We start from the raw sequence: 7,069 nt of genomic DNA, 5'->3' as shown, positions 1-7,069 counted from the left end.
TAATTTATTGTTGTTTTCAAAAACTAAAATTAATACTCAATAAAACCCTAGTTTTTCCTTTTTACTAGAAAAAAATTAAAATTATTCTTAAAAGGTAAAATGAGTTACCAAAATAAAAACTTATTAAAGTTGGGTGACTAAAGTGAGTGTACATAATATTAAATTAATGATGAGTGATCAAATGAAAACTTATTAAAGTTGAGTGACTAAAAATGAAAGTAGTTATTGACAGTAGTGCCCATATGCAAATATTTTATTTTTGATATCGAAAATCAAACTTATAAAAGTCTGAATCACAAATGTAGAGTTTAAAAATAAATTGAAAAAAAGGGGAACGGCGTCGTTTAGATGAGACCACGTTAACATGCAAGAAAATTAAGGGAGACAAAGGCTCTAGCTAGCTTCATTTTCTTGTGTCCTAGCAACTCGTAAGTAATAAGGATAAACAAAAACCCTTCTGATCATTAAAATTAGGGTTTTAGCAACAAATAAAAGCAACCATCACCGATGATTCATGCAGCAGTTAAGCTATCGAAATCGGTCATTTCCCTGTCTCGAACTTCCTCAGTAGCTGCAACTTCATCGCAGCCTTTGAGATTCCTCCACGATGGAACCAACGGTCCCAGTTCCAACCCAGTCGCTGTTCAGATGATCAATTACGCTCTGTCACATGCCAGGTCCCAGAAATCAGGTTTATACTATCATCCATTTAGCTAGTGTTCCCATTTCTGAACTGGTAACGAGTACAATTTTTATTTAATTATTTATTTTTAATGGTCTTTCATTCTTTGTCTAAATCTATATTTTGTTTTTAAATTATGAGTGATTGGTTTTGGTAGATGAATCATATGCTCAAGGCATGTTGAATTGGAGCAGTGTCTTCTTCCAGTGAAGTGAAGGTCAATTTGCTCAAATTATGGAGCGTGTACTGCAAGTCTAATTTTATAGAAAGGTAATTCTTCTCGCTTCTTTACTTTTTTTTTTCCCATTTATATATATTTTTATTGGGAAATGATGATCGGTTTAGAGGAAATTGAAAAGCAATTGAAAAGCCAGGAGTCAGTTTAACCGCCTCCTTTGAGAGATTACTGTTCAACATCTCCGACTATCTTGTTGGAAAAAAGGGTATTCACTAATCTATGGTAAGTTGCGCACGAAACCTGGGCTTATTTGCAGTGGGCCAGGTAGGTAATCCCCATACACTTAGTTTAGACAATGACAGGGCATATGATCAATATATGGAGATGGTTCTCTCTATATAGGATGATACTTCATCAGTGCTCGCAGATAAAAATGCTAGAGTTTTTGCATAAAGATGATTTAAGAAGTAATGGTGGGAGCAAAGAATCTTTGATTGCTCGTTGCTAAAGCAGTGAAGGGGCTAGTTGACTTCGGTAACTTGAGTATAAAGTAAAGCATGCCCAGTTTGGTTCAATTTGTTCTCCTTGATTTGGTGAAAGTGTAGCGACCATTGCAGCCGAATATTTTTCAGAGCAGATATGAAGCTAGAATTGAGGCTCAGTCTAGTTGCTAATGCTAAGAGAGCGGTAGATATCTGTGGGCATTCAGGCACTGCTGCTTTATCTAGGAGAATTCTACAGCTACACAACAATTTCTCTGGCAAGAATATACAAACATAATGAAGGTGCCCAAAAATGAAGATTTTAGTGACATGAATACCTTGGCAATTTGTAATATGGCTTCAGATGAAGTTTTGCTCGCTGCAACCTTTGCCTTGGGGCAACTTGAGTCACACATGGGGTGATTTTATGGTTACTTGTTAATATCTTTGTTTCTTTATCTGTTGCAACACTTTTTTCTTATCAATGTCTGCAACAACCTGTGGTTCAGGAATTTTGGTGCTGCAGAGGAGATATTGACAAAGGCACTAACTAAAACAGAAGAATACTTTGGTGTGTAAATTTGGATATATGTGTATATATATTTATCTGTTTTACACTTTGAGTTGTTCTGCTTGCTAATTGCATCATTTATCTTCCCTGAGATTTATTGACTTCATGCAGGATCTAGTCATCCGAAGGTTGGTGTTGTCTTAACCTGCATAGCTCTGATGTATCGGAACAAAGCAAGACAAGAGCGATCAAGCTCTCTTCTAATTCAAGAGGTCAGAACTTCCACCTTGTGTATTTAATTAAGGGCTTTGCTTCATTAGTCTATATTTATTTATCTGTTTTTGAAGTCTTGCTTGGTTTAGTCAGTTGTAGGACACAGATCTCCTTGCTGCGTTTTTTGTTTCCATTCTCTTTCAATTTGTTAAAAGAAAACTGCAAAAGAGGGGAGACTGGATGCTGTGTAATCCAGTAAGAAAAGAAGAAAAATTTAGAATGGCTTCTGAGAGAATAAAGTGGATAATATGTAGTACATCTCAATTACTGAAAAATTATTGATCTATCTATATGAGCTGCCTTGTTCTATGTTTGAGTATTGGTGTTTGCATGTATACCATCTTCAATATTAGGATCTAAGATGGCTATAGACCAGACATTGTAGAGGAAGGTCTTATAGCTGATCTAGATTGTTTAGGATTAAAATTTGGGTTGAAAAAAATAAGATAGTGATGTACTTTCCCAGATTTATTGTAGCCCACCGTTTAAATCTAAGAGCTTACGTGTTGTATTGATTCGATAATTTCTGGCTGGCAGGGACTTTACAGAAGGGCAATAGAATTTCTAAAAGCTCCACCGTTGGAGTCTAAAGGTTTGGAATATTAGAATATTTCTCTTTTGGTCTTCCTAGGTGTTTAAGCAATTGAATGTTTGACTATTTTCTCTTTTCATTGCGTAGGTGCAGAGACGAAACTGGACAGGGGGATATTTTAGCCCCAAGAGGTATGTCCTATCTTGTTTTGCATTACGTGCGGGGAGTTAACAGTCCGTGCAATGATATGCCCTAAAATTTGGTGTGACATGGCTAGCATTTTACACAATTACAACAGCAGCATATCTTAAAAATTGAGCATGGTGCAATGCTAAGAAGAAATTTGTGTTTAAATTTAATTCCTTTGTGCACTGCAGTAATCTAGTCGATTGATTTGTGCAGTTGGGTATGCAGAAGTACTTTGTGTTCAACAGAACAGGAAGACAGAAGGTGAGAAAATGAAAACATGGGCAGAAGCTGTATGGAGTAACCGTCGAATGTCACTCACTGATGTATTGGACATCTCAGAGCCTTCAAGTAAGGTGCCAGTTATAGATGCACGAATCAGCCGAGTGCTGTAGATCATCTTGTGTTTTCTCAAATGCAGTAATTAATTATGCTTTGGTTATGCATTGACAAATAAGTATTCGAAATTTCTGAGATGCTGGAACAGGAATGTTAGATTGCACTATAGTTTCTTCATCTGGTTATTTTTGTCAGAATATCCTTAGCAATAAGTTAATATTCAGCAGATTGTCGGATGATGATTGTGTGCAATAGAAGAGAAACATCTATAAACTGCTATACCTAAGTTTAATGCGATATGACCTTTTCTTTCTTGTAGGGTATACAAACATGTCAAAAGCTTATGATTTCAAAAATTAGATTGTACTTTCAAAACTGAGAATTTGAAGCTTGAACACGGCAAACATGAAGTACTTCATATGATAGTCAAAAGTGTTACAGAATTAAGATATGGAATACATAATGTGTTGTGATTTTTAATACAACAAAAAGTACTGTCACAATAACGCAAGATAGAGCATCGTGCTTGTCGGGGAACGAGATGCGTCATTACCCAGTGAATGCCTTGTTTAATCGCAAACGCAAAGCCCACCAATCTCGATGCCAATTTAGCATTAACTAGCATGGCGTACAGAAAGGTTTACCATTTCCATAAACAAAGCAATCAACACCGGAATTCATATTTCAGCTCTCGTAAATCCAAGAAATCAATGGTACTTTGGCCTCACTGATCTACAGAACAAATTTTGGTAAACAAAAACCATAAAGAGGAAAAAAACAGAAAGTGCTTTGAATTTTGGCTCTACTTTTGGCACTTCAACCTGAATTCCTTTTTTGTTTTTTTTTACAGCAACAAATCCCAGTATAGATAAAAGATAAAAAACAATAAGAAGCCAGAAAAAACCAAGAACGTACACCAGCAGGAAGCTTGCAGCTAGAACCTTGAAGGATGCTCGATTTCTGAAGGTTGTCGTGTTATGATACTGATTTTGGCGATGAATGTTAGGGCTTAGTTGGAAGAAGTGATGGGGAGGAAATGAGCGAAGAAGTAGCCATTGTCAACAGTCTGCAACCAAAGCCAAAGCTATCGTGTGGCTTATTTGTGCTTTTATCTACTTCAAACTCAAAAGCCAGTGGGTCCCCATAAAAAGCTTGGGGTTGTGGTTTCGGGTTTTGTTTTACATACGGTTACCGTGCAGACAAGTCATTGCAGTTAGAATAAATTATGCCTAATATACTAAAAAACTCTTAAACTAAACTAGGTAACCTGGTAGGCTCGTAACCAGATTAATTAAAAAAAAAGCCGAAATTTAAGGCGACGTCTTACATGCGGAAACTTTCGTCGTTGTCATCAAATGTTGACATCAGGTCTCCGTTGACTGCAAAGTTTATGCGGAGGGCGGCTTCTTCTCGTACGAGCGCGTGGAACCAGGATTGGGGTAGGCGGAGGAAGGCCGCCAAACGTTATGCGACCTATAGAAGCCAGCTCGATCTTGCACCAGTGTTTGCAAGGGTGAATAAGCCCTGTACATTTGTAACGATCTCTCCCTTGCCATCGTCCCGATGCATTTTCGTTTGTTAAGCGCTTTTCTCTTTTTTTGATTATTGTATTATTGATAAATTTGAAATAAAAAAAGTTAATATATAGTAAATTTTTAGTAGAAGTGTGCATGGGCGGGTTGAGTCGGATCAATAAAATTTAAGTTTTTTGTTGTTTTGGCTTGGTTGAAAAATGGTATATAAATTTTGCCTAGCTCAATCGATAAAATGTAAACTCGACTTCATATTAATTTTATATAATTTTAAAATATATATAATACATAAAATATTAAAAAGATCAAAATAAATATTTTTCAACAAATTAAAAATAAATTTTAAAAAATATTAAAAAATCAAAATAAATATTTCCTAACAAATTGGAAATAAACTTTAAAAAATATGTATACTTAAGTAACACTAAGATAGATGCAACTTAATAAGCAAATATATCTAAAATAATAACAAAATTAAAATGTCTTTAAAATAATAACAAAATTAATAATAAAATAAGTTTTTATCTAATAACAACAAATAGTAGCAACATAATAGTAAAATGATAGCAAAATAGGGAGAAAACAATAAAAATATTTAATTGTCAGTGACTAAAATGTACAACACGATAACGTAAGTGACTAAAATATAACCTCAAACAAACAAAAGTGATATTTTGATAGTTTACCCCTATTTTTTATATTTATTATATTAGTTTATATAATTTTAGTTTTTATTAATGAAATGTTACAGTAATTTAAAGTGTACCTCGACTATCCACTCTCCAGATTGATACTCATGATTTTAATCCAGATTTATCACTTTTACTAGCCTAACAAACCAATTTTTGAGTAGCACCCACTCCTGCGCATCATTCCTGTCTAAAGCTGCCCTATGACTTTTCCATATATATATACCTTTCATTTTTTTTCTCTTATAATTCTCCCGGTTTTTCTTACCTCTGCTTACCTTATCTATTTTTTCTTTCTTATTTCCTTTACATATTACCTTATCTCTTGTCTTCTAACCCCTCCTAGGTTTTGTTACTTTTCTTGCTCAACCCCAAAATTCGCTACCTTTTCAACCATCTCCCCATTTTTGCTATCTACATAATCTATGAAGATTGCTTCCGATATTTTCAAGACTAACCTTGGTAGTATCAATAGGGTTTCTCAATTCCCGGATACTATCCGCATGCCATCTTCTCTTAGGGTTAATAATGTATATGGTATGTGATCAAAAAAAAAGAAGAAAACATGATAATATCAAAGTCTCAACAAATGTATAGCCTAATTTCACCTTCAATGTCCAAAGCTTAATACAAATTAGATATACAACTAAATCATCACACCAACAAAAAACGGAAAAAACCCACTTCCTCAATCCTCAGCTTACGCCGAGCCCAATGTAACACAACTCTATCATTAGAAAATATGGGTCTAAACGATGACGAGTCATGAGAAATTACTATTGTTGAAAGCGAAATCAAAATCACCACCAGAACCAGTAGAACCATGTGAGTAATCTGAGTCCATTTCATTTCTCGGGTCAGGCAGATCTGAATTCAATTGGTCTTTCATTAAATCCCCTCGAATGTAAAACCTCCCTCAATTTTTTCCCTTCCTTCTTTTTAAAAAAAAAAATAAAAACTGATAATATGAATAATTGAAAAGAGTAGCTTAACAAAAAGAAATTTTTACAGAAAGAAGAAACAAAAAGAAGCTTTTGATTAAAAAGATGAAAGTTTTTTAGATTTAAACATATGAGAAAAAGAGAAATGAAGAGATTTGGGGGAGAAAGAAGAAAAAAGAAAAAGAAGAAGAAGAAGAAAAAGGAGGAGGAAGGAGAGAAGAAATGACAGAGTTGGGGGAAAAAGTCAAAAGAAAAATAAGTTTTTTTTTAGATTATGACATCATCATGATTTTATGCACATGTCATAGTTTTATTCTGCCATATGTCTAAGCTTAATGGCGTTAGACTCGAGTACCGATTTAGTTGACGAAAAAAAATTTGGTACTATCTGGGAATAAAATCATAAGTACAATCTGAGAGAAGTGGACAAATTTGAGTACTAATTTTATATTTAACCCAAATTTAATATATTAATATAATTATCTTAATCATTCAACTCTACATAAATGAATTTTTTATATTGTATGTATTTTATATGACTTTAGCTATTATTAATTATATTTATTAATTAATATTAAAAAATAAAATCATTTTTAAATTTGATCTATTATTATTCAACATAGCTTAAATAAATAAGAAACTCTATTACTATTTTTATAAAAATTTATTGATGATATGTAACCTAATATTTTATATTTACCACATCAATTAATATCATTTTAAT

General features: G+C 33.6%; 1 pseudogene; it reads left to right on the top strand.

Annotated features, from left to right (window-relative positions):
• Window positions 1-392: 392 nt before the first annotated feature.
• Window positions 393-3,462, top strand: LOC121228074 (uncharacterized; annotated as a pseudogene).
• The last annotated feature ends 3,607 nt before the right edge of the window (window positions 3,463-7,069 follow it).

The sequence above is a fragment of the Gossypium hirsutum genome, chromosome A04 (genome assembly GCF_007990345.1).
Source record: "Gossypium hirsutum isolate 1008001.06 chromosome A04, Gossypium_hirsutum_v2.1, whole genome shotgun sequence".
In the NCBI taxonomy this organism is placed as follows: domain Eukaryota; kingdom Viridiplantae; phylum Streptophyta; class Magnoliopsida; order Malvales; family Malvaceae; genus Gossypium; species Gossypium hirsutum.
The sequence above is the reverse complement of the archived record's forward strand: the minus strand, read 5'-3'. Positions and strand labels throughout refer to the sequence as shown.